The sequence below is a fragment of the Dama dama genome, chromosome 9 (genome assembly GCF_033118175.1).
Source record: "Dama dama isolate Ldn47 chromosome 9, ASM3311817v1, whole genome shotgun sequence".
Taxonomy (NCBI): domain Eukaryota; kingdom Metazoa; phylum Chordata; class Mammalia; order Artiodactyla; family Cervidae; genus Dama; species Dama dama.
Window position 1 is genome coordinate 8,097,943 of NC_083689.1, and position 16,102 is coordinate 8,114,044.

Genomic DNA, 16,102 nt, shown 5'->3' on the forward strand with positions numbered 1-16,102 from the left:
AAATTTGGCTTATTTTAAGTTATTATTTCCTCAAAGTAATTTTATGTTCCCTTCTCTCCTATCCTTCTGATACTCCCATTGTGTATTTATTTAAACATGTTCCATGTTTTCTGAGTCTCCTTTCAATTTCTTTCATCCTCTCTTCTCTCGGGTTACATAATTTTTATTATCAATCCACACTTAAGTTTGCTAATTATTTTTTATACTAGTTCAAATTTATTGAGATACTCCAGTAAATTTTTCATTTCAACTGTACTTTTTAGCTAGTATGCAGAGTACATCATGAGAAACACTGGGCTGGAAGAAGCACAAGCTGGAATCAAGATTGCCAAGAGAAATAGCAATAACCTCAGATATGCAGATGACACCACCCTTATGGCAGAAAGTGAAGAAGAACTAAACAGCCTTTGATGAAAGTGAAAGAGGAGAGTGAAAAAATTGGCTTAAAACTCAACATTCAGAAAACTAAAATCGTGGCATTCAGTCCCATCACTTCATGGCAAATAGATGGGAAACAGTGGAAACAGTGGCTGACTTTATTTTTCTGGGCTCCAAAATCACTGCAGATGGTGATGGCAGCCATGAAATTAAAAGACACTTACTCCTTGGAAGGAAAGTTATGACCAGCCTAGACAGCATATTAAAAAGTAGAGACATTACTTTGCCAACAAAGATCCATCTAGTCAAGGCTATAGTTTTTCCAGTGGTCATGTATGGATGTGAGAGTTGGATTATAAAGAAAGCTGAGTGCCAAAGAATTGATGCTTTTGAACTGTGGTGTTGGAGAAGACTCTTGAGAGTCCCTTGGACTGCAAGGAGATCAAACCAGTCCATCCTAAAGGAGATCAGTCCTGGGTGTTCATTGGAAGGACTGATGTTGAAGCTGAAACTCCAATCCTTTGGCCACCTGATGCAAAGAGCTGACTCATTTGAAAAGACCCTAAAGCTGGAAAAGATTGAGGGCAGGAGGAGAAGGGGACGACAGAGGATGAGATAGTTGGATGGCATCAGCAACACGATGGACATGGGTTAGGGTGGACTCTGGGAGATGGTGATGGACAGGGAGGCCTGGCGTGCTGCAGTCCATGGGGTCGCAAAGAGTCGGACATGACTGAGCGACTGAACTGAACTGAACTGAAGTCTTTTTCTGTTTCATTTGTCACCTATTCACAAGCAATTTCTGGTCCCTGCTTATTTTCCAACATACAGGCCTTCCTTCCCTATTTCTTTGTATGTTTCATATCTTTTGTTAGAGTATTTCAAACCCCTGTAGATCATTGCTTCTATTAACATGTTTATATTGTTAATGACTGGCTGGATTATTTTACTGAATTCTACACATATAAACACACACACACATAGTGTTAACCTTCTGATGTTCAGTGGATGCAACCCTTGTCTTTCAAATAGAATTGGTATCCAGTTTAAATGACTTTCTAAAAAAAATTTATTTTTATTTGGAGAATAATGTTGTGTTGGTTTCTGCCACATATAACAGCGTGAATCAGCTATAAGCATACACATGTCACCTTCCTCTTGAGCCATCCTCCCACCCACCCCCTCATCTCACCACTCTAGGTCATCACAGAGCACCAGGCTGATATTAATGCCTATATATGGAATCTAGAAAAATGGTACTGATGAACGTATTTGTAGAACATGAATAGAGAGGCACATGTAGAGTACAGATTTGTGGACAAAGTGGGGGAAGGAAAAGGTGGGACAAATTGAGAGAGTAGCATTAAAATATGTACATTCAGTTCAGTTCAGTCGCTCAGTCGTGTCCGACTCTGTAACCTCATGGGCTGCAGCACGCCAGGCCTCCCTGTCCATCACCAACTCCCAGAGTTTACTCATGTCCATCCAGTCAGTGATGCCATCCAACCATCTCATCCTCTGTCATCCCCTCCTCCTCCCACCTTCAATCTTTCCCAGGAGCAGGGTCTTTTCAAATGAGTCAGTTCTTCACATCAGGTGGCCAAAGTATTGGAGTTTCAGCTTCAGCATCCTTCCTTCCAATGAATATTTAGGACTTATTTCCTTTAGGATGGGCTGGTTGGATCTCCTTGCAGTCCCAGGGACTCTCAAGAGTCTTCTCCAACACCAGTTCAAAAGCATCAATTCTTTGTGCTCAACTTTCTTTATGGTCCAACTCTCACATCCATACATGACTACTGGAAAAACTATAGCTTTGACTAGATGGACCTTTGTTGGCAAAGTAATGTCTCTGCTCTTTAATATGCTGTCTATGTTGGTCATGTATAATATATTCATTGCGGCTGCTGCTTCTGCTAAGTCGCTTCAGTCGTGTCTGACTCTGTGCAACCCATAGATGGCAGCCACCAGGCTCCGCCATCCCTGGGATTCTCCAGACAAGAACACTGGAGTGGATTGCCGTTTCCTTCTCCATAATATATGCATTACCATATGTAAAATAGATAGCTAGTGGGAAGTTGCTATATAACACAGGTTTAAATGACTTAAAGTCATGTCTTCAAGACAAGAATCTGATAAAGTCCACAGCTGTTACTAGGCTTGAGGTCTTCAACAGAAGACCAGGAAATGGGTGTTGAGATAGCCAGACAGGACCCAGGTTTCACAGAACCTATTACAGTACTCAAGTGTCTCAATATAGTTCACTTTTGAGGTGGGAATCCAGAGCTCTGACCCTCAGGAACCAAGCCTGGAGCTGGTCCTGGGACGTGGGAGGTGGCCATGTACACAGGGAAGACCTGACTGGAACAAATGCCTTCAGGGCTGGACTAGGTGACCCGGATCTACTTCCTGTCTCTCTTCCTCTGAACCTGTCTTCCTCAGGGGCTGTGAACGCTCTGAACAGTACCCACAGATGACTCCCTGATTCCCTCGGCATCATTGCTTTGGGCCATTGCTGTAAAGGAGCAGCTAGGAGAGAGATGTATGGCAGGCTCAGAGTGTGAAATCCTTCCCAGTCTTGTGAAAACGGGACCATGGGCAAAGCCTGGTCTCATAATTCTCTACTCTGCTTAGGGCACCGTGTGATTGTCTGGGTCAGCCCATGCTGGTTACTTAAATATCATGAAAATGGAATGTAGAAGAGACATACCAGAGGGGACATGTTCTTTCCAGTCTGGCCCAAGTTCTTCTTCAGGTCTTCTCCATAATGATGGGCCAGTATTCACTTGTTGGCCTCACGAGTATTCAAGTCTTACAAACTAACCTGAGGACATTGTTTTCAGTTCTTCTTTATGGCCCTGGGCTTGAGAGTCTTGGGGTTGTCTTTGCTGTGCATGATTCTTCTTCCTTGACTCAAGATGAAAAAAGATTCCCCATTTTGTAGCCAGTGCTGGCCGGGAAGGGACAGAGAAATGTGGATGCGCTTTGGCATGACTCACTGTATATTTCAGTGGTTTTCAGAGACCCTCCCTCTACACTAACAAGACCTACACCTGTCTTTGTGTCTGTCGGTGGGAGAGGATAAAATATTAACTAGAAGGTTGGGACCCAGCATCACTGGGAGAAGTAATGTCCAGTGCCTGTACTCATGGTCCTGTTGGGAAGCTTCTGTGTGCCTGAGTATTGTTCAAGTTCGGTAATGAATGATGAAATCTGAAAACTCACAGAACACAAGGACTGACTAAGAATTTTAAGGCCTGGATGGTCTCATCCTTCATTTCAGGAATGTAATCTGTCCTCAGAAAGGAACTTGAACATCTGCTGCTCACCAGGATTCTGTGAACAATGTCCCTGTCCCAGGTACAGGAGGTCACAGGCCCTGTTGGCCTCAGAGATGCCCCTGTGAGCCTGGGGGAGGAGGAAGGGGTAGGGGTTTGGGGCTGGTGAAGGTTCTGAGACTGGGGAAGAAAGTTTAGAGAAAAAGAAAAGTGGCTAATAGGACATTGTGACCAGAAAGTGTCTCTTGTCCCTAACTTTCTTTTTCTTTCTTTACAGGCTTAAAATTTTTAATATTTTAATTGAGAGTCATCTAAGTTTTAAAACTGAAGATATTTTAACATGAGGTAAGGAAAGATATACCCATTTGAATGCAGAGTTCCAAAGAGTGGCAAGGAGATATAAGAAAGCCTTCCTCGGTGATCAATGCAAAGAAATAGAGGAAAGCAATAGAATGGGAAAGACTAGAGATCTCTTCAAGAAAATGAGAGATACCAAGGGAACATTTCACGCAATGATGGGCACATTAAAGGACAGAAATGGTATGGACCTAACAGAAGCAGAAGATATTAAGAAGAGGTGGCAAGAATACACAGAAGAACGATACAAAAAAGATCTTCATGACCCAGATAACCACGATGGTGTGACCATTCACCTAGAACCAGACATCCTGAAATGTGAAGCCAAGTGGGCCTTAGGAAGCATCATTATGAACAAAGCTAGTGGAGCTGATGGAATTCCAGTTGAGCTATTTCAAATCCTACAAGATGATGCTGTGAAAGTGCTGCACTCAATATGCCAGCAAATTGGGAAAACTCAACAGTGGCCACAGGACTGGAAAAAGTCAGTGTTCATTCCAGTCCCAAAGAAAGGCAATGCCAAAGAATGCTCAAACTACTGCATAATTGTACTCATCTCACATGCTAGCAAAATAATGCTCAAAATTCTCCAAGCTAGGCTTCAACAGTACGTGAACTGTGAACTTCCAGATGTTCAAGCTGGATTCAGAAAAGGCAGAGGAACCAGAGATCAAATTGCCAACATCTGTTGCATGATCAAAAAAGCAAGAGGGTTCCAGAAAACCGTCTACTTCTGCTTTATTGACTATACCAAAGCCTTTGACTGTGTGGGTCACAACAAACTGCTAAAAATTCTTCAAGAGATGGGAATACCAGACCACCTGACCTGCCTCCTGAGAAACCAGTATGCAGGTCAAGAAGCAACAGTTAGAATGGGACATGGAAAAACAGACTAGTTCCAAATTGGGAAAGGAGTACCTCAAAGCTGTATAGCATCACCCTGCTTATTTAACTTATATGCAGAGTACATCATGTGAAATGCTGGGCTGGATGAAGCATAAGATGGAATCAAGATTGCTGGGAGAAATATCAATAACCTCAGATACTCAGATGACACTACCCTTATGGTGGAAAGGAAAGAACTAAAGAGCCTCTTGATGAAAGTGAAAGAGGAGAGTGAAAAATTTGGCTAAAAACTCAACATTCAAAAAACTTAGATCATGGCATCTGGTCCCATCACTTCATGGCAAATAGATGGAGAAACAATGGAAACAGTGACAGACTATTTTTTGGGGTTCCCAAATCACTGCAAATGGTGACTGCAGCCATGAAATTAGAAGACACTTGCTCCTTGGAAGAAAAGTTATAACCAACCTAGACAGCATGTTAAAAAGCAGAGACATTACTTTGCCAACAAAAGTCCATCTAGTCACAGCTATGGTTTTTCCAGTAGTCATATATGGATGTGAGAGTTGGACTATGAAGAAAGCTGAGCGCTGAGGAATTGATGCTTTTGAACTGTGGTGTTGGAGAAGACTCTTGAGAGTCCCTTGGACTGCAAGGAGATCCAACCAGTCCATCCTAAAGGAAATCAGTCCTGAATATTCATTGGAAGGACTGATGCTGAAGCTGAAACTCCAATACTTTGGCCACCTGATGTGAAGAACTGACTCATTTGAAAAGACCCTGCTGCTGGGAAAGATTGAAGGTTGGGAGGAGAAGGGGATGACAAAGGATGAGATGGTTGGATGGCATCTCCAACTCAATGGACATGAGTTTGAGTAAACTCTGGGAGTTGATGATGGACAGGGAGGCCTGGTGTGCTGCAAACCATGGGGTTGCAGAGTCGGACACGACTGAGCGAATGAACTGAACTGAACTTCTTTCTTTTGTGCTTCCTGCCTAGAAAAGTTTCTGTAGTATTTGTTGCAAAATTAGTTTAGTGGTGCTGAATTCTCATAAGTCTTACTTGTGTCTAAAGCTTTTGATCAGTACTTTCCATCAGGATCTTCCACAAGCCTCTTTTCCTTGTCCATCAGAGGGCAGACAGAATGAAAACCACAATCATAGAAGACTAACCAAATTTATTACATGGATCACAGACTTGTCTAACTCAATGAAACTGAGCCATGCTCTTTAAGACCACCCAAGATGGAAGGGTCATGGTGGAGAATTCTGGCAAAACATGGTCCACTGGAAAATGGAATGCCAAACCAATTCAACATTCTTGCCTTGAGAACTTCATGAATAGTATGAAAAGATGAAAAGACATGACACTGAAATATGAACTCCCCAGGTGCCCAATGTGCTACTGGAGAAGAGTGAGGAAATAGCTCCAGAAAGAATAGAGAGGCTGAGCCAAAGTGGAAACAGTGCTCAGGTTTGGATGTATCTAGTGGTGAAAGTAAAGTCTGATGCTGTAAAAAACAATATTGCATAGGAACTTGGAATGTTTGGTCCGTGAATCAAGGTAAATTGGACGTGGTCTGACAGGAGATGGCAAGAGTGCACATTGACATTTTCAGAATCAGTGAAGTAAAATGGACCTGAATGGGTGAATTTAATTCATATGACCATTATATCTACTGCTGGGGGGTAAGAATCCCTTACAAGAAATGGAGTAGCCCTCATCGTCAACAAAAGAGTCCAAAATGCAGAAATTGGGTGCAATCTCTAAAACGACAAAATGATATTTGTTCAATTCCTAGGCAAACCACTCAATATTGCAGTAATCCAATTCTGTGCCCCAAGCATTGATGCTGAAGAAGCTGAAGTTGAATGGTTTTGTGAAGACCTACAAGACCCTCTACAACTAACACCAAAAATGTTCTTTGCATCATAGGGAACCAGAATGCGAAAGTAGGAAGTCAAAAAATACCTGGAGTAACTGGCAAGTTTGACCTTGGAGTACAAAATGAAGCAGGGCAAAGGCTAACAGAGTTTTGCCAAGAGAACTCACTGATCATAGCAAACACCCTCTTTGAACAAAGCAAGAGACAACTCTACACATGGACATCACCAGATGGTCAACTGAAATCAGACTGATTATATTCTTGGCAGCTGAAGATGTAGAAACACTATACAGTCAGCAAAAACAAGACTGGGTGCTGACTGTGGCACAGATCATGAACTCCTTATTGTCAAATTCAGACTTAAATTGAAGAAAGAAAGAAAAACCACTAGGCCATTCAGATATGACCTAAATCAAATTCCTTACGATTATACAGTGGAAGTGACAAATATATTCAAGGGACTAGATCTGATAGAGAGTGCCTGAAGAACTATGGATGGAGATTTGTAACATTGTACAGGAGGCAGTGGTCAAAACCATCCCAAAGAAAAAGAGATGCAAAAATGCAAAATGGTTGTCTGAGGAGGCCTTACAAATAGCTGAGAAAAGAAGAGAAACAAAAGGCAAAGGAGAAAAGGAAAGATATACCCATCTGAATGCAGAGTTTCAAAGAATTGCAAGGAGAGAGAAATCTTCCTAAGTGATGAATGCAAAGAAATAGAGGAAAATGATAGAATGGGAAAGACTAGAGATCACTTCAAGAAAATTAAAGATACCAAAGGATCATTTTATGTAAAGATGAGCGCAATATAGGACAGAAATGGTAGAGACCTACCAAAGTAGGAGATATCAAAAAGAGGTGGTAAGAATACCCAGAAGAACTATACAATAAAAAGATCTCAATGACCCAGATAAACATGATGGTGTGATCACTCACTGAGAGTCAGACATCCTGGAATCCGAAGGCAAGTGGGCCTTAAGAAGAATCACTATGAACAAAGTTAGTGGCAATGATAAAATTCCAGTTGAGCTACTTTAAAACCTAAAAGATGATGCTGTGAAAGTGCAACACTCAATATGCCAGCAAACATGGAAAACTCAGCAGTGGCCACAGGACTGGAAAAGGTCAGTTTTCATTCCAATCACAAAGAAAGGCAACACCAAAGAATGCTCAAACTACTGCACAGTTGCATTCATTTCACACACTAGCAAAGTAGTGCTCAAAATTCTCCAAGCCAGGCTTCAATAGTATGTGAACTGAGAACTTCCAGATGCTCAAGCTGTATTTAGAAAAGGCAGAGAAACCAGAGATCAAATTGCCTACATCTGTTTGATCATAGAAAAAAACAAGAGAATTCCAGAAAAACATACTTCTGCTTCACTGACTATGCTAATGCCTTTGACTGTGTGAATCACAACAAACTAGAAAATTCTTCAAGAAATGGAAATACCAGACCACCTTATCTGCCTTCTGAGAAATGTGTGTCCAGGTCAAGATGCAACATTTAGAACCAGACATAGAACAAGGGACTTGTTCCACATTGGGAAAAGAGTACTTCAAGGCTGTATATTGTCACCCTACTTATTTAACTTATGTTCAGGGTACATCATATGAAACTCTGGGCTGGATGAAGCACAAGCTGGAATCAAGATTGCCAGGCAAAATACCAAGAACCTCAGATATGCAGATAATACCACCCTTATGATGGGAAGGAAAGAAGAACTAAAGAACCTCTTGATGAACATGAAATAAGAGAGCAAATAAGCTGGCTTAATACTCAACATTCAAAAATCTAAGATCGTGGCATCTGATCCATCACTTCATGGCAAACAGATGGGGAAACAATGGAAACAGTAACAGACTTTATCTTCTTGTGCTCCAAAATCACTGCAGATGGTGACTGCAGCCATGAAATTAAATGACTCTTGCTCCTTGGAAGAAAAGCTATGACAAACTTAGACAGCATACTAAAAAGCAGAGACATTACTTTGCCAACAAAAGTCCATATAGTCAAAGCTATGGTTTTTCCAGTAGTCATGTATGGATGTGAGAGTTGGACCATAAGGAAGTCTGAGTGCCAAAGAATTGATGCTTTTGAACTATGGTGTAGTGGGAGGTTCTTGAGTCCCTTGGACTGCAGAGAGATCAAACCAATCAGTCCTAAAGGAAATCAACTCTGAATTTTCACTGGAAGGACTGACATTGAAGCTGAAACTCCAATACTTTGGCCACTTGATGCAAAGAGCTGACTCATTAGAACAACAACAAAATTTTGATTTCAACATTAAATCTGATTGAGAGATTTCTGGGTAGATTATTCTTATTTGTAGATACTTCCTTTCCACCGGTTGAATATATCATGCCATTCTCTTCTGGCTTGTAGAGTCCTATTGAGGATTCAGCTGATAATCTTATGGGATTTCCGTTGTATGTTAATTTTTCCCCCTTGTTGCTTTCAATATTTATTGGTCTGGGACTCACCCATGATGAAGACATCCTTCGACTGTGTCATGATTGTATTTAATTCCTTCTGTCTTTGTTTTCAGAATGAGATGAAATGTCCGTGTCACTAGAGTCCTAGAGATGGTAAACACCCACACAAAGCTACCAACAAGAAACTGACTGAGAGGCTGGGGAGGTGGGAAAGAAAGCCTGCTATGTAACAGTGGGCCTTCCACTTCTAGTTTGAATGCACTTTTCATTTTTCAATCTTGCTTCTTTTCTAGCTTCACCCATTCCTGGATAAAATCTAACTTAGAAACAATGCTTGGGAGCACATATTCTCAGATGACAAAAGAAGTCATGTGATGTGGTATGTTATCCTGAATGCTGAGTTTTCTATGCGATCTAGAACTCGTGGTTAAAGCAGGAGAATTGGGCTCCAAGAGCCTATATGACCAAGGTTTGGTGATCAATAAAGAGATGATAGAATGGTCTATAGGATCAATGAGGTATGACATCACTTTAAGATTAGATGTATCCACTGTCAAAATATTAGAGCAGAATCTTCGTATGAAATGAAGTGTGCATGCCTTTGAGCATTAAAGTCACTCTTTGAAAGTAATGTTGTGACTTACAGTAAGCCCTTTTACATACTTTCTGAGTCAATGTCTACGATGAGTAGGTTGTGCAGAATGAAATACCCTGACCTTATTTATATTTGGTAAAGTCCTTCTTCTGTTTAGATAAACACAAGTAGACTATGGATGTCAACTATCTCTTTGTACATTTATACATTCTACTCTATCTCTTTGTACAACTATCTCTTTGTACATTTATACATTCCCTGCATTATTTGCATATTATTTGGTCATAAAACTTCACTCTAATACTTCAAAGCATTGACCATGAGTTTTAACAAATTTCCCACGTGTGAAAAGTCCAGTGTAATTGTAAGGTGATTGTTTGTTTAATTATTTTGCATGTAACACATAAAAATGTTTCTCATTTTTGTACAAAACTGTACCATACTTGAATCGGGATGTAATGTGTTAATTAAAAATCTGTATTTCAGAACATACTCTCACAGTCTGTCTCTCCATGGTGTGGATTAATTTTTTGTAAAATTACTTTTAGCAGTGTGTCTGTTTTTCACACTGTTAGGTTCTTTACCAAAAACTCCATCCTCCATGCAGCCAATATGAGAGCATAGTAAAATATTTTTCTACACATTAAACTTCAGTATCATGACCACACGCATACTTGCACTGACGGAATTTTTGGACTAGGTTGTTAAACAAAAGAAGAACAAGGTATGTCACCAGGAATATATGAAATAAAAGCCATGGATTACTTTGCTAAATTTTTGGTCGTCTCTGTAAATATTTCAGAAAAAGGAATTTGGAAGCATAACTTAATTCCTCATACTTAGATTCCTAGGGAATATGACAAGGCTGGGAGTAGGAATGAGACCCAGTGATGTAACAGAAGGTGAATGTCCTTTCTTCCGGGAGGAATAGAGATGTCCCCTGACAGCAGCTAATCATCTGCCAAATTTGACCAATGCCTATGTCTGTTTTTCTTTTTCAGTCTGAAACCTGTGTAGCCAGAGTTATAGTTCAAGGTTCAGAAGAATTCCTCAGGAAGGAAGGCCTCTGTGCTGCTTTACTTGTACTTTTTGCCCAGAGAAGCACGTTTTGAGCAACACAGGAATAAAGATTTATCATCACTTATGGTAACACCACCTCTTATATATTTCACAGTGAAAAGGAAACTGAAGGTTTTGGAAAAGAAGAATGACGTCTTTGGACATCATTTTCTCAAAACATGTACTTAGTCGGTTTTTTGACCTATCCATTTTTTTATGGTAAAATATACATCATATAAAATTTAACATTTTAATTACTCTTGAGTGCAATTCAAGGGCAGTAACAAATTCCCGTTGCTATACAACTGTCTCCACTGTCCCTCCAGAGGCTGTATCACCCCAGCTTCATCTCTCTTGCCGTGAAACAGTACTTCCTGTTACTTGCTGTGCTGCGCAGTGCTTAGTCTCTCAGTCATGTCCGACTATCTGCAACCTCATGGACTGCAGCCCGCCAGGCTCCTCTGTCCATAAGGATTCTCCAGGCAAGAATACTGGAGTGGGTTGCCATGCCCTCCTCCAGGGGATCGTCCCAACCCAGGGATAGAACCCAGGTCTCCTGCATTGCAGGTGGATTCTTTACCATCTAAGCCACCAGAGAAGTCCAAGAATACTAGAATGGGTAGCCTATCCCTCCTCCAAGGGATCCTCCTGACCCAGGAATTGTATTCAGGCTCTCCTGAACTGCAAGAGGATTCTTTACTAGCTGAACTACCAGGGTAGTCCCCTCTTACTTTCTACTCCCTTGTAAAGATCATTCCACTTTCTGTGTCTATGAATTTGACTACTCTAAGTACATTTATAAATAAAACCGTCTTTGTCCTTTGGAGTATGCTTTCTTTCAAAAGGATAAGGCTTTCAAGAGTCTTGTACATTGTAGCATGTGTCAGATCAATTCATTTCATTTTAAGGCAGAATACCATTGTGTTGAATACGTACATCACTTTTATTATACATTTATCTGTCAATGGACATTTGGGCTGCTTTCATTTTTTGGTTACTGTAAGTAATGCCGGTAAGAGATTATCTTTCCAAGCCTCTGCCTTGAAATTGGGGAGAGTACCCCTAGATGGGAATTGCTCACTGATGCTAATACTATGTTTACTGTTAGAGAATAAAATATGCTATAGTATAATTTTTATATAATAAATTATACTATACTTAGACAAACTGTCAGACTTATTTCCACAGTAGCTGCACCATTTTTCATTCCCAGCAAGAACATACAAAGGTCCCAAATTTTACTTCCCCACAAACACTTTCTAATTAAGGGTGTCTGAATATTATATCAGAGGGACCAATAGGCACAATACACATATGAACAGTGACAGGAAATGTTTCTGTTTACCACATATTGAAATGTTGTACAAATGAAGAAATGCTGAATCCACTTTCTCCTCAGATGCAGAGAGTGTGACCAGAGTCCAGACCAAGGGCCTCCAAACATGGAGAGAAACTGCCTTCTCCCCAGAGTTGCCCCTTCTGGCCTTTGAGGACTCCTTGGGAATGTCATTGACCTGCATGGCTCTGCGGTTTTTGCCATCGCAGCTGTGGCTTTGTGGGTCCTTGTGAAGCACTGAGACTCCCCCACAGTGAAGGCCAATAACCGGACTCTCAGCTGTGTCCTGCTCCTCTTCCTCCTCCTCTGCTCCTTGCTCTTCATCGGTCGTCCCAGCACAGCCACCTGTGTCCTCCAACAAATCACACTTGGAGTTGTGTTCACCATGGCTGTTGCCACTGTTTTGGTCAAAACCCTGAGTGTGGTTTTGGCATTCAAGGTCAGGAAACCAGGAAGAACCATGAGACGGTTCTTATAGCAGGAGCTTCTAACTATGTCATTCTTATGTATTTCCTGATCTGTGGAGTCTGTCTGGGAACATTTCCCCCTTTCCTTGAGAAGGACACTCATTCTGAGCCCGAGGATCTCATCATGGTGTGCAAGGGCTTAGTCACTGCTTTCTACTATATCCTGGGATACCTGGGCCCCTTAGCCCTGCAGAGCTTCTCCTTGGCTTTCCTGGCCAAGAACCTGCCTGAGACCTTCACAGCACCAAGGGCAAGGTCATGGCGGCTGTGGAGATCTTCTCCATGTTGGCCTCCATTGCTGGGCTCCTTGGCTGCATCTTTGTGCCAAAGTGCTACATTATTCTCATAAGACCTGAGAAGAACTCTCTGAAAGGTTTAAGTGATCAAGCAGAGTCTGAGAGAAACAGGCATTCAGGTTTTATCTCATAATAAGTTTCTATTACACTTGGCTTTTGAACAGTATATCACTCTGATATGTTACATGTTTATTCATTTAGAAGTTAGAAGCCATTGCACCTGTTTTACCTGTCTTTTTAGCAAGGGATTCTCCCTTCTCTTTTTAAAAGTCTCTGTGTACAACTTAGTCATTAAGAGTTAAAGATAGATGGTCTGTTTAATGGCAATATTCAAACTTTTTCTACTGAATCTAGCCAGTTCCTCCATTATTAAGTATATAGTAAGCACATCCTTATTGCTTCACCTATTCAGCCACCAATAAACTGATTGCACTGATAGGTAATAGCCTGAATTGTGTATTCCTAGGTTTATGAAATTCAACAAAACCTTCTTGGAAAAGAGAAAACGCATTTCTCCCCAGAAAAGTATCTCGAGGATGCTTCAGTCTCACATGAGAAGCTGGGTGGGTCTCTTTGCTCGGAGGGGCCACTCAGACTTCTTGGACTCATGGCCAAGAGTTGACAGTGAAGCTTCGGGTCCCTAGGACCCTGGCTCTGACTCAAAGGTGAGCCACATGGCAGAGAAACAGTCGTCACCAGCTTAGTGGCAAGCAAGAGGAAGCATGTGGAGGAACTGGCATCTCCAAAGTTCTCCCAGAAGAGGATGTGGTATTCGTGACACGGATGACAGCATTGGCCACGGTCTAGACGGTGTGATGGGACACAGGTTTTCTAGCTGTGGATCTCCAACCTCCTAGATGCTGTCGACCCATCCCCTGGGGTATGGATTCACCCCTCCCCCACTATGAAGAGGACTGTTTTGTCTGGCATCGGCTCCTCAAGGTGACTCATTTAGAATCTTCTGTCTCAGGAACCTCTAGAAGCCCTTGTCAGCACAGGGGGTTGCCATGGTTGTTAACAGGCTGCACCACCCAGACCACCTCTTCAGAAACTACCAGGGATGTTGTCTTCTAGGAGCTTGCAACTGAATCCTTTTTGCCAGAATTTTCCTAGGCTTAAGGGAGCTGCTTGGTCCAAGGTTATGTCCCCTCCCTAGGGGAAGTCACATTTGATGACTGGCCAGGGGCACAAATGCCTGCCTGACTCCAGTGCCTAAATGCATGTTGTGGGTTCAGTTGTGTCCCCCAAAAGATATATCCAAGATATATCCAAGACCTAATTCCCAGCACCTCAGAATGTAAGCCTCTTTGAAAATTACATTGTAGATTATAATTTGTTCAGGTTTAAGGTGAGGCTGGAGTAGACTAAGTCCCTAATCTGATATAACTGGGGTTCTTATAAAAGGCTGAAAATTGGACACAGACACGAGATCAGGGAAAGCCCTGTGTGAAGATGGAAGCAGGAATTGGGAAAATGGGTCTACAAGCCAGGGAATGCTAAAGATCCCCAGCAAACTGCCTTCAGAAGGAAATAACCCTGCTGACAAATTAATCTTAGACTTCCAGCCTAAAAAACATAAAACAGAAGCCATGCTGTAACAAATTTAATAAAGACCTTTAAAATGGTCCACATCGAAAAAATCTTTAAAAAATAAGTAAACTGAAGCACAAATGATTAAAAGTTCTTCGGAGCTGCAACCCTGGAGTCCTTTTAGTCTCTTATTCCCACAGAATTCCTGGGCTCCTCCAAGATCTCCTCCCCTTTTCTGCATCTGAACTCATTGTCAAGATGGAAAACTACTTTTTGTATATGACCTCTGGAACATGCAGCTGCTCAGCCTTCCTTGGTATCTAGAGCACAAAACATTTTTATTTTCTACATGGCCTCAGTTTCACTGTTTCATTGTTTCCTCTGTTAAGTTGGACATATTTTTTGAGCTATCTTTTTAAACACAAAATAAATGTGACATTTGGATAAAATGTTGGACCAAGACTGTTAGTCATGGAGAATGAGCTCATTTGAATAGTCTTTACTCCTTTTTTCCTTGGAGAAATGTGTTTCAAATTCTAAAGTTGCACCACAACCTCTGGAGGGTTTCTACAACTTAGAAGTCTGGACTTCAACTAGCGGTCTGGAGTGGAATGGAGAATTTTAATCTCTAAGAAGTTCCTAGCAATGTGGATGCTGCTGGTACAGGCACCACACACTGAGAACGGGAGAAAGCTGAAGGTCATTATCCAGTGCCGAATCCAGACCGATTTATGTAACAAATTATTCAAACACTAAAACTTTACTTCCTGAAAAATTTTAAAAAGATTCACTTAACGATACTTATGCAAATGTATCATCTTTTAAGTGATACACTGCAATAAATGAGCAATTGCAGCATAAGATCCCAAACGTTCTCTCCATAATCCAATCACAAGATGCTAGTCACAATGAAGGGTTTAAAATGCAAATCTGATCAGTCACTTTAATTTATACGTTAATGTTTTGAATGTTGTTTTTTTATATGAACCATTTTTAAAGTCTTTATTCTTTGAAGATTTCTACAGTATTCTTCTGTTTTAAGTTTTGGGTTTTTTTTTTTTTTTTTGGCTGTGAGGCATAGAGAATTCTTAGCTCTCTGATTAGGCATCAAACCCTCACTCCCTGCATTGGAAACATGGAGTCTTAACCACTGGACCACTAGACCACCTGGGAAGTCCCAGTAACCTTACTTTAATCCTTCATTTCTGTCTTCAGCAGATATTTATCCTGTTGTCCTATCATAGTTATTGATACTATACTTCCCTTTTCATTCCCCAATATGTCCCCATAGACAGGGAAAATTATTTGGTCTTTTTTTTTTTTATTATAAAGCATACATTTTGTATGTGTAAACTTATTGCCCCTGTTGATGTTAATACTACTGAGAGGAAAAAGTTATGTGAGCACACAGATTTATAACATGTTATATAGAAATAACTTCCATGATGATCCACAAGGTTTTCTCCAGCCAACACCAATAGAAATAGAACATGACCTACATAGTTTTAAATTTTGTAGAACACACATTGAGGAAAGCAAATACAAACAGAGAAAATTTTTTTAATTCTCATTTTTAACCAAAGAAGTTAGTTATCATTCCAAAATGAAGTCCCCTTCAGAATGAAGCACAAAATATATTATATC

The 16,102-nt window shown here is 41.0% G+C and overlaps 1 long non-coding RNA gene across 1 annotated transcript; it reads left to right on the top strand.

Annotated features, from left to right (window-relative positions):
* The first annotated feature begins 3,964 nt into the window (after positions 1 to 3,964).
* On the top strand, positions 3,965 to 11,728 carry LOC133061681 (uncharacterized). Its single transcript, XR_009694019.1, has 3 exons — positions 3,965 to 3,998; positions 9,469 to 9,554; positions 10,772 to 11,728. It is a non-coding gene; the product is annotated as an uncharacterized LOC133061681 (long non-coding RNA).
* The last annotated feature ends 4,374 nt before the right edge of the window (positions 11,729 to 16,102 follow it).